General features: G+C 31.2%; 1 protein-coding gene across 1 annotated transcript in view; it reads right to left on the bottom strand.

The window, feature by feature from the left end:
- LOC108904645 (ABC transporter G family member 14) overlaps nucleotides 1-13,309 on the bottom strand; it is a 460,474-nt gene that overhangs the window by 272,561 nt on the left and 174,604 nt on the right. The gene's annotated exons all lie outside the window — the stretch shown is intronic.

Below are 13,309 nucleotides of genomic sequence, written 5' to 3'. Positions count from 1 at the left end.
AAATTAAAAAAAAATATTAATACGATTCTTTTAAGTAGTAATTTGGAAATAATACCTTGACACTGAAGTTCATTATACAAAGTCAATTAAAAAAGTGTCTCATCATATAAAATCACAGACTTTTTAGTTTATCTAATGACGTTTGAAATGATACTGAAATTGCAATTTATTCATGTGGGTGTAAACTGTTACACTCAGATATTTCACAGCCATTTTATTTCGTTGGAAGTGTTGGGTTACGTTGACATTTTATACTGAAATGTCTTTCCGGTCCTTTCCCAGCAAATTTTGGATCCATATGAGATTAAAGTACACTATGCTCCTACCAAAATAAAATTTAATCATAAGAAATGGCCAACCTTGTACTAAAACAACGACAATCAACAAAAAACGTATATCAAGCGTATTAAGCAAATCCACCTTCGAGATATTCCGCTTACGCATATTTTCCCACATGACCGCAGAATCGGCAAGAAATCGAGAAAAAAAACTTTTACTACGGCGTTGACCTTATATTTTTATTTATAGCCATATTAACAGCAGGTACCTAGTATCCTGAATAACAAGACAGTGTACATTATCTTGAGGTGGTGAATCAGCCCATTCTTGTTTCTAAGATTGACCATATTTGGAGGACACCTCACAGATATGTCTATACGAGGCAGATAAATTCCTTAAAATATTATGTCCAAACACGAGCAACACACAACGCCATATTATATAGACCGATAAAGACAACCAAATGGAAACAGATTAGAAGAAAATAGAATTTCGATGACTTCTTTACTTCTGATTTTACAAGTTTGTAGGCATTAAAATTTTTAAAAGGTATTATTATTAACTCAAGTCTACATAGATCTGTACTGTTCAATATCAACTAAGGACGGACATGTTAATATTGTGACGAAAAACTGTTACAATGGCAACATTTACTCCTTAAGAATTCAATCCTAATTTATGTATTTTTTATTCGTTCTGGCGTATTTAATGTATTATTCTGAAAATAGTAATTAAAAAGAGCCATAAGTCACGTTTTGAAAATGAGTAACAACAACTTTAAATTTAAACAAATTGCGAAACTTACAGATACGATTCGTGACACGTTATTACAGAATAATTATGGGCTATAAAGTACTCCACCGTACTTATAGATATCCTTAGCGATAATCGGTTAGTGAACTTTTTATCTAATGCAGTCTTATAACGGAACTGTTTATTATTTTTTGTGTTTTTGTTTAACTGTGTATGTACACGATTTTATCTAAACTTCGAGACGTATTTTGTATATAATTTGATTAAGATAAGGCACCGTCGAAGATATTATAAAAATTCTTAAAAGATTAGACAAGGTCAATACTTCTATGTTTATCAGCTACAATACTCAAGAATGATATTAAACAAATGTCCATCAAAATAAATTTCAAGCAATTTATAATGATGAACAAAACAGACAACCAACTATGCGAGTATGTAAGCAAATTTTGGTATTGTAGGATAACAGTTCGTTGTATAGTCTTCTCGATCTCAATAGACCCTTTTAGTGTGACGTCACATATTTAGGTAACCCGCAAAAAATTGTGATAGATGAAATTGTACAGATCGAATCTGATCCTTGTTTACTATTTACATAGATATGTACTATAGAAATGAACAATTTCAAATTAACTTAATTTTACAAGGATTTAGAAGTATTTAAGAACAGCCAATACGTGATTTGTAAAACAGATGCACCAATGTGTTTAAAACTTACAAAAAACGATGAAGAATATTCTTAAATTTAAATAAAGTAAAAATTTAACATTAGCCGTGTTATTCCTAATGCGCATGCTCGGGAAGAATAGCCTCATACGCAGGTGTGATCTTGTTGATATATCATCGTTGTCATCATTAGCGTATTTTCTCTTCTTTTGTTTAATCTTGGCATTTTCTAGTTCTACCAAGTATTTATTATTGTTTTTCTTGGTGCTCTGCTATGTCAATCTGTTTATCGAGTATTTTGTTTTCTTCAAGTAGTTTATTATTGACGTACTCTTAACCAGAACCAAACTTTTCGTGAATGATATCCTGCTGCGAGGCTGCTTTGCTTACATGAAATTATCTTTAATACACATGATCAGTAACATTGATATAACTTTAATTTATTAATTACTATACAAGTCAACATTGTTCTAGAAATTTAAGAATATAAATTCTATAATTCTTTTAGTTTGTAACTTGGGGGTTGAAACTTCTTAAATATTTCTAATATTGCCTTCTGGCAATATTAAAAATATCATCGCGATATTTAAAGTCATGACAAAGAAGACATTTGTTTGGCACTTATGTCCAAGGTCGAAAATCGATTTAGTAAAAATACTTAAAAATTCTTTATGACAATGTGTATTATGGGGTTGTCTATTGTTTGGCGAATGTGACGTCACTACTAAAAAGATCTATTGAAGAACCAAGAGGTTAGCAGTAGGTATGTATTAGATTCGGTCGCTGACGCAGAAGCTCGGCATAGAAATATTTGAAAAATTTGTTTCCATATTTAGCCATGCCTATACACAAGTCTAATCGCCCAGTTGAAGAATGAGCGAGCGGGCAAACGCGGCACAAACACAGCCGCACTGGGCGACCTGGCCATAAATTTAGTTGTCAACAAATGGCCTAGCAGTGCAGGGCAGCAATGCGAAATTTGGTGTGGCGTTTTTATACATGTCCAACCGATTTCAGAAAGACTACAAAGTTATATAAACGATTTCTTATTACATATCCTATATAATTGAACAACTTTGTTAGATGGAAATGTAAATAAATTGTCACCTAAGAGTCTTAAGGTTTTGGTAACTATTTGTAGTCAACAATCAAGATGAAGTTGATAATAATACGGTAAATAAGTACCTCAAAATATGAAAGTAGATAAATATAAAGTAAATTTGTAAGAGTTGACTGTCAGTCATCACCTAAGCTCAACGTTTTGATAGTGAAGACGGAAAAGTACTTAAAAGATCAGTTATTTCAAGTGTTGTGTTTTTTTGTATTATCAGTATTCAATTGTCAGATTTTCAGATGAGTGCCTATTTTCTGGTGGTATTATATTTATTTACAAGAGATTGAAATAAAACAATATCTCTATTACGAAGACAAAGATAATTTTATTAAAAAATAAATTTTCCAAATACTTTTGTTCGCATACCTTCAGAACGTTATCTATGCTTTCAAAGGTTAAAATTATACGCATAACGACGGAAAGTCAAGTGCAAATTTAAATGAAGTTGTTCAATTAAGCCCCAGCCGTTAAAATGTTTACAAAATGGCAACATTTATTAAAATCATTATAATAAGTTCCTCGGATTCATACAGCCATCTAGATAGCAGATCGCATCGTCATTATATGCGGAAAATTTTCATAATGCTTCAAATAACCTTTATCTCAAGGTTCATTACAGTTTTTTCCTTATTTCGGATGCATGTATCCCACGAATATAAATAAACTATATTAAATCGAATATAATCTACCTTATTTCATCAATGACTATTGAAACTTACCTAAGTATATGAAATTAAACATAAAATCATGGAGTCAAAAACAGATATCTAAAAATCATCTTGAAATATTCGTTTTTGATATGGCAAGTGAGTGTGAGATTTTACACTCACGTGAACAAAACAGCTAACTAAAGTTGACATAAGGGATGGTTAGATTGATGCCATTCTAACAAAAAATAAACCAAAAATTGTCTTTGTGGTGCATTTTACGGGTGTCATTTTCCGGCTCTTAAAAAATCTTCCACTTACCTTAACAATACTAATGGTTGTCATAATGATCCATGTAAATAAATGGTAATTTTAACCGGGATTCAACCTTCATTCGGGAATGAAGGTTAAAATACGTTTGCTTTAACAATTTTTTGTCAAAACGTCATGAGTGTAGATACAAATTAGTCTGAGTGTCCATCGCTATCAGGTTTAGTTTTTTTTTTACTGTTGAAGAATTTTTGCAAAAAGTACAAAAAGCTTCCACTGGTGCAAATGACACAGAGAGCGCGTCTTAAGAGGGTCACACATCTATCCGCGTGTATTGTTATTTATTATTGTACGTCAATAATTAGCATTTATATACAACTCTCATCATTAATAAAAACATCGTAACATTAATGAATCGCACTGCAGGTAATTTCTTTATAAGTATACGTTTCGGCGCGGACCTTGTGCTTCCTCAAGCTGTCAAGCATATCGATGGCTATTGTGATACTAACCTTGGTCGTCGAATGGCTCGAGAGAGGTCAGAAATATATTTGTCATCAATAAACAACTCAAAACAGGTACAGGGTGGGTAGATTTCGTATTTAAATATTACAATTAGAATCTAAACAACTGGAACTATTGAATTGCAAATTGAATATTAAATACCAAAAGTAGTTAAACGAATCCGGAAAACTCATTTTCTAATATTATAAGGAAAACGATTGGCGGCGAAGAATATATCTCATACGGTAACGGTCACTCATTTGACTTAACCAAAATTAATATAGAGGTAGTGTGTTTGTATGTGCTGTATATAACTATCACTTTCCAACTTCCGAAAGTCCTTTGATCGCCCTGTAGTACCCAAAATTAATACTTCCGTCCATTACTTTTGGCCAAGGTGCTTAGTCCACTCATGAGTGAGGACAAATACGTGTAAATGTTAGTTCGATGTGATACGTTACATATTTTTTAAACAATAACAAGATAGTAAAAAATGGGATGTGTGTGAAATTATCTCACGGAATAGAATTAATTACTAAAATTAGTACCCAGAAACTAGTCGCAGTTAGTATTTTTTATTTGATGAGTGTCATTTCCCAACTCCAAAAAATCTTTAACCGTCGTCCAGGACCTACATTATGTGTTCGATCGGAGTGGTTTTATTTTTATTACTATTCACAAAAACGATTATTACACTCATGAGTGTCGATAAATAAGAAACTCTCTGAGTGTAAAATTTTGATGACAAGTTGCTTAGACAACATTTTTCAATTCTTTTCTAATATCAAAATGTTTGGTATACATTTAAGGCCACTATTTTAGTTTCATATATTGTACAAGTCATTGGACACTTATAATATAACTATACTATGGGCACTTATTTTGTACTTGTTCTGGTATTCCCAACAAAAATTCGTTTCATTTATTTTTTATCCACTCTTACGTAAACTGATGATTACACTCATGAGTGTCGATGAAAACAAACCACTCTGTGTGTTGTTTTAGTGTAAAATTTGAAACTCACCCGATTTTAATTTAAAAAAAGTGAACAATTAAAAGTTTTACAGTTCTTAACATCAGACGGATTAGAATGATGAAAATATTGAATGAAACATTACTCTCATGAGTACCGACAAATACTAAAACCTCTGAGTATAGAATTTAATTCACACTTTTGATGACAACTTGATAAGACAACGTTTTTCAATTCTTCAATAATACCAGTATTCTGGACATATTAAGGCCACTATTTTAGTTACTCTGGTATAAATAGCCTACTTTTACGTAAACTGATGATTACACTCATGAGTGTCGATGAATAAAAACTACTCTGAGAGTTGTTTTAGTGTAAAATTTGAGATTCACTTGAGCTTAATAAAAAAAGGTTTTTGAAATAGTGAACAACTATATATTTTTCAGTTTTTTAACATCAGAGACATTAAAACTTTTATACAGCGTGTTTGGTTCAGTACGCTCTGTAATTATGAAAATTTTGAATAATGTAAGTACAGTCATGAGTGCGGATAAATACTAAAACCTCTGAGTGTAAAATTTAAACTATACTATATACACTCATTCTACCCTAACAAAAGATGGTCCACTTTTACGTAAACTGATGATTACACTCATGAGTGTTGATAAAAACGAACCACTCTGAGTGTTGTTTTAGAGGAAAATATGAGATTCACTTGATCTTAATAAAAAACACGTTCTATTATTATATATTTTTCTGTTTAAAACATTTTATACAGCGTTTTTGGTTCGTTATGCTCTGTAACTATGCGTAAGCTGGACGTTAATTTAATGACGCTCTGTATGTATCCGGACCTATTTTGGATTCGTCCTGGTGTCCACCCGTAATTTATAAAAAGCAGCTTAAAATAGGTACACCTGAATGGGGCATACGCGGACGAAAAATAATAAAAATCCCGCATTGTTTTGCAGCGGGCCCTGGTACCTATTTTTATTTCCTTTTTCGATGTCTGACACACGAGGAATGCAATCTTGTTATATTCTTACACTCTCCCTGCCTATACAGAGAGAGCCGTTTGAGTGGTGCCTCCAAATAAATTCCATTTCCATCCGATCGGAAGGCATCCTCGCAATTGGAATTTCAGTTTCAAAGGAAACAAACATGTTACTCTAAGCGGATGCGACGTTATTAAACGGTACGACATACAACATACGGTCTTAGACTGTGGAAATACTTTGTGTAAGGAACTCGATTCGGTTCGAAACAGTATTTGCAGAGGGTAATCCATTTTAACTATAAAGTTAAACATCGTTTTAGAGCTTATGGTTTGACGGTACGAACAAACCATGGATAATTTGATGCGCAAGCTATAACTTGGTAAGACAACGATGGCTTCAGAACATATTGACATTGCCTATATTTTTTAATGCCTACTTAAATGATAGGTAATTTTGTTTTAAATGGAATGATACACATATTTTTCCTTTAACTGGTAAAGAATTTTATACTGAATCTAACGATTTATGACAATTCGATTTTTGTCTCAATTTTGCCAAAAAAAATTCAGATCATATTAAAAACAAAAATATACAGGGTGTTTCTGAAATTCGTGCCCTCTATCACAAGGAACGCGCTTATTTTAGAAACACCTTGTATATCGCTCTCTCTGAAAAACACCCGGTATACCCTTCAAATTTAAATGAATTTTTACATCTTAGTTAATATATATAACAAATGTCCAAAAAACGTTGTTATTAAATACAATAACAGTCTAATGAATACACAAAACTACTTTTCTTGTGTATTATAATGGTAGACTTAAAATAAACTAAATTTCAGCATTTTATGAGAGGAATTATTAATAAAATTTTAATATATCAAAGAGAGAAGGCAAATTTGGGAAAATAAAATTGGTAAAATTCATTTTAAAAAAATAAATTATAAGTTAAATAAGTGTGACCAATAGGAGTACAGTAGATGGTTGAATTTGAGAAAGAGAAGATAAAATAAATAAAAATTAGTATATGATCAATTAAAAATTTTCGTAAAAAATGAATTTCAAACAAAATTTAAAGAGATATAATAAAGTATACTTCGAAATTGAAAATATGATTGATAATAAAAATTTGGATTACTAGAATTAGAAAGTAATTTAAAAAAATTAATGGGACATGAAAAGAAAAAGAATGAGGTAACTAAGAAAGAAAAATAATAAATTGGAAAGCTGACGCCTAAAGTTTTGAAAATTAAATTTTTAATTTAAAAGGAACATAATTTGATTGCCAAATGTATTCAATAAAGAAAAAACATTTATAAGAAGGAGTAAGTAGAACAAAACAGTCTTAAGAACTAAATTAATTGGAGATTACGGACAATAGAAATTTAAGCAAGTCCAATAATAGAGTATTACCCAGATTCGAGTCAACACAGATCTAAACCAAGTCACCGACAGGGAATAGTAATATAGAAATATTAGCAAGGAGACAAACAACAAGGAGTTATATGACAGATGATAGGTCAGGAACAGAAGATGGGCCAACAGGTACAGGAAAGAAATTCAGGAGATAAAGGACCAAGAAGAAAAGAAATTAGTGTATAAGACAGTGATAAAGAGGTATAAACCCCTAATATAATACAGACTTGTGTTAAATTTAATATTTAAATCCAAATTTTGGATATTGTTATTTAGTTTAAGTAGGAGTAGAGGAAGTGGTAGGTTTAATTTAAGAATACTTTTATTGATAGAAGAAAAATGTTGGATAAATAGTAAAATAAATTAAGTGTTAGCTAATCACATAATTTTTGTTTTATTTTCAAATATATTGGTTCAGAGTAATTAAATGAATTAGAAATTATTTTTACGAGAAATAGAATAACTGTGGTAATATAAATTTTTTGTCTTTTCCTTCTCATGATTAAGTATCTAAATTAATTAATCAGTATCATATTTTAAAATCAAAATACTAATCTTCTTAGAACTTTACCCCGAGATAAAACTACTCATATTAGATTTTTTTTTCTCAAACAAATACTTTCTCTATAAACGTAACAAACAAAATTTGAATTAAATTACAACTACATATACCTATGCTCATGTGAGCTGGCGCCCAGACAATAAAGAAAAAAAAATAGGATACAGAGAAGAAGAAGCGAAGCAGTATAAGTAAATACAGGTAAGAAAATTACCATCTCACAAGAAATTATAACAGTATATTGAAAATTTTTTGAATATATATGTTTTAATGTATAAAACATTATAACTTATTGTTTTTTGTAATATGTATTTTCAAATTCACATTGAGATTTTCATATATTTTATTCAATTTTTCTATTTAAATTATGCGCTCTCAAATCTTTTAATTTGGCATCATTTATTATTGTTATTATTATAGTCCTGTTAATACGTATTTAAATATATTTGAAACACAAATGTATTAACTGTTTTAAACGTTTACAAATATTTTAACAAAATGGTTAGAATTAATATTATTAAAATTAATTATTATAAATATTTCATAAATATACAGGGTGATAATTTAGTATGTGCACAATTTTTAAGAGCTGATTGATCGAGTGATTTTAAATAAAACGGGTTGTATAAACATACGCATGTGAATAGTTTTCGAAATACAGAGTCGAAATAAAGAGAAATCACCTTTTTCAAAATATCTTTGAAGACGTATATTGCAAAATGTTGAAACTTAGGCTGATGGTTTATCTAATTGAATGTAAAAATTTACTGAATTCGTATATAACTACGTATAGCGTAAATAAATAAAAATTTATATAACCTTATCAGTTTAAAATGATTAAAAGAATCGCCTCTTAATGTTTATACACATAATTGACACCCTGTATATTATTATAACTGTTAATAATTAGCAAGAGATTTGAGTACCTGCAAAATGTTAAAATATCTCCATGATTTAAATAGAGAAATTGAAAGAAATATTAAGATATCTTCAAGTAAATTTGAATCTATTGATAAACAACTCAAATTACAACAAAAATTTTGATGAGCACATACAAATGTAAAAGTCTTCCGCTGCAACACATAAGAAATAATAAATAGTAAAATAAATTAAGTGTTAGCCAATCACATAATTTTTGTTTTAATGTGAAATATATTGGTTCTGAGTAATTAAATGAATTAAAAATACACATAAGAAAACTAATTTTTATATAATTTGTATGAAGGAAGGTAGAGCAATAAAAGAAAGAACATCGATGTCCTAAAAATATACAAGATGCTTCATTAGAAATCAATTAAATTTCTTCGAAAATATGCTATTAAGGAAAAACTGGACACAAACTGTTCCACAGAAACATCGGATAAGAGACAAAACATTTTTTAATATCTATTAACCTCGCTAACTATAAGATATAAAACTAACATAAACTGGTATCAAAAATATTTTATACTCACTAAAATTTAATTTTTGTATGAACTGATATTGTTTATAAAAAAATTGTAAAATTTAATTGAAAACATACTATAGAGGGTCGCAGTTTTTATCTGCCACAATCGATGACAGAAACATGATATTTGATCCTTTTGAAATGATTTACTGACATATCTTTTTTATTTATTTTCTTTCATTTCTACTTATTACGTTTTCCACCTTGTTACATCAAACAGACATCAATTTTATCGCGGCCTCAGCGGTTTGAATTATAGTAATTACCCATTTAGCGTTGTGGCGACTTCCAGTTTGTATTGTCGATATTCTTATATTATTCGGATCGTTATTGCTTACCTGATAAGGTCAAGGTCAGTTTACATTATTGAAAAGTAATAAGAGAAGTTTAAGGTCAGTGGCATAGGTTCGACTTAAGTTAATAAAAAGTATACGGAGAATGTGTTTCACGGTCTTCATTGTATGTACGTAGTTAAAGCAGAATTAAACGTGCGTATATTTATACAACAAACAGACAATGGGGTTAGTATATAGGTACCCTGACGAGGTATCTTTAATAGTTATTAATGTTTATTGTATTTATTAATATTAGTGTAATTATGTTTTGTTTTCATTTGACAATTTCTTTAGTAAATACAGGGTGTTAAAAAAAGAGTGTAAAATATTTAAGGAGGTAATAGTATGAACCAATATAAGCAGAAAAGTCTCAATAAACATGGGTCCGCAAGTAACGGTTGCGGAGATATGGAATGTTTTATGTTTTTAGCCCCTTTTTTATTTTGCAAAAACGTTGTGTATTTTCTTGTAATAGTTGGTTGATGTTTAGTGAAATAAACAGTACGTATTTGACAGTTGTTCTCAGTGCACAAGTTTTCTTTCGCTATGGCTGGTTACACTAACGCAGAATTAGCAGACATGCATTTCATGTATGGTCGTGCTAATGGAAACGCCACCGAAGCGCGACGTCTTTATGTTGACGCTTATCCAAATCGCCAGATTCCTTCACAACGCATCTTTGGAAGAATTCACCAAAGATTGCGTGATACTGGTTCCTTGAGCAAACAGTGCCATTTATCCGGAAGACCAAGGTCGGTATCCACTCCTAGAGCAGAAGAAGAAATTCTAGCACTGGTAGAGCAGAATCCAGGTACGAGTGTGCGGAGAATATCAGCCGAGGTAGGAATTAGTGGTCCTCTTGTTTGGAGAATCCTTCACGAGCAACTGCTTTATCCATACCATATGCAACGAGTACAGGCCTTAAATCCAATAAATGATCATCAAGCACGTTTGGTTTTTTGCCGCTGGTTTCTACGTCATGATGCTGAAGACCCTCGTTTTCTTGCAAACATTCTTTTTACTGATGAGGCCGGGTTCACAAGAAATGGAGTGTTTAATTTTCACAATACGCATATTTGGGCCGACGAAAATCCTCATGCTCTAATAGAATCTGGACATCAGGCACGTTTTTCATTAAACATTTGGATGGGTATTGTAGGTGACAGGTTACTAGGTCCTGTCGTTTTACCAAACCGATTAACAGGCGCTGCTTACTCAACTTTCTGCAGAACACACTGTAGGAGTTTTTGGAAGACATTCCTTTGAATCAGAGGCAACAAATGTGGTTCCAGCATGATGGTACTCCAGCTCATTTTTCCATGGCCGTTAGAGAGCATTTACACCAAACTTTTCCACATAGATGGGTAGTACCGGGCCGGACCTGCTTTATAGCCTCCAAGATCGTCTGATCTGAACCCTCTAGATTTCTTTGTTTGGGGATATTTGAAGACATTAGTGTATGGTACTCCTGTAAATAGCCTGGAAGAGCTGCAGCTACGGATTAATCAAAAGTGTCAAGAAATCCAAACCAAGGAGGGTGTTTTCGAAAGAGTTCGAATATCGTCGAGACGAAGATGTCGTGCCTGCTTGGAAATGAACGGAGGGCACTTTGAACATCTTCTGTAACTTTGTTTTTTGTTTGTTAAAAGCTTCCTTTGTCGGTTTATTCCTAATAAAATAAAATGTTTGAAAAACGAATAGTGGTCCATATCTCCGCAACCGTTACTTTGCGAACCCATGTTTATTAAGACTTTTCTGCTTATTTTGGTTCATACTATTGCCTCCTGAAATATTTTACACTCTTTTTTTAACACCCTGTATTATCTAATTACTAAAGGTGAAAATAATATGATATAGTAAGCACTCACAATTTAAATTTATAAAGTTTTAAATGAAACTGAAATAAAAATTTGTATGCATGTAAAAATAAAACTTCATGTTTGTGGAGATAGATCGTGAACCTTATTAAAAAATTGTCTAGTATAATGTCACAAGAGATCATTAGTTTTCTCCGGCTGTCATTTTTCCAGTTTCGCCGTCGAAATTTAATCATTATCGTGATTTTACTATTCGGAAAAACAACAACCATTATTACCTTTTTCGAGTAATAATCCTGATATTCGTTTTAGGCAAGTAGGAACATAATTTTTGATAACGGAATTAAAGTAGAGCGAATGAAAAGTGACTATATTTACATAATAATATAATTTACATAATAATCTTGACGAAAGAATAATTTAAAGATTTACATACCGGGTGTTCCGAAATTAATACAACTTAATTTGGTCACAAATTCTTAAGACAAATTTAGGGGACCTGTATTTTTTATTTTTGCCAAGTAGTCCCCTTTTTTGAAGTTGCAGCCTCTGAAATCCGCCCCTATGAATAGTCTTTTTTATATCTCACACAGGGGTTTTATGACATGCGAAATCTGATGGTGCAACACTTTTTGGCGGGGAAACCCCATAAGACACTTTTTCGTGGGCCTTCTTATTTTTGGAGCCAAAAAAATTTGGTCGCATATTTGAATTTCTAAAAAATTATTAGTCCGCTCGAAAGCCATTTAATTTACTTTTTTGTCCCTTGATATTTTTTTGTTAAACGCAATGTTTTCAGGAAAAATGGTAAAATGTGATCGAATTCGATCGAACGTGATGCAATTCTAGCAGTAATTATAATTTTCGGTAAATTAGGAATTAAACATTTTAAATCAAAGAAAACTATGTTTCAGAAAGAATAATAAAGAATCATGCAGTAACTGGTTAGAAATAGGTGTTTATTCGTTATAACTCAATAATTTTTAGAAGGGATATAAATAAAGTAATTATAATTTTAAAAATACCTACAAGAAAATTAAAAAACAAAATAAAACATAAGTTTTCTTTATACCATGAAAAATATAAGCAAGAACTAGTTAAATATGAAGATCCATTGTTTCAATTTTTGGCTGATAACGAGAGCTGTCATAATTGGCCACGCATCAAAGGCGTGCGGACCATAAACATAAAATAAAGTGAACAGTGATTATAAAATTTATGTCATTGTATCACTCTGAAATACGTAAATACGCATCGTTGTCATCGGTTCCACAATCTGGATGGAATACATTATAGATCGCATCATCAGGTATGTTTCAGCCAAACTAATTCGCAGCGCTGATAAAATATCTTAATCTGAAGATAATGACCGTTCGACAACTGCTGATGTATTTGCATAATTAAATAATCTACTTCCAAGCTTGTCCGACATGGTAATTTCCACTTGGGGTTGTATTTATTCCAGTAGGAATGAAATATTTTATTATTTATTATGTCAAATGGTAGGTGAGATACAATCAATATGAAGATTA

The sequence above is a fragment of the Anoplophora glabripennis genome, unplaced genomic scaffold (genome assembly GCF_000390285.2).
Source record: "Anoplophora glabripennis isolate ALB-LARVAE unplaced genomic scaffold, Agla_2.0 scaffold132, whole genome shotgun sequence".
Classification (NCBI taxonomy): Eukaryota; Metazoa; Arthropoda; class Insecta; order Coleoptera; family Cerambycidae; genus Anoplophora; species Anoplophora glabripennis.
Note: the sequence above shows the minus strand (reverse complement) of the source record. Positions and strands in the feature narration are given on the sequence as shown.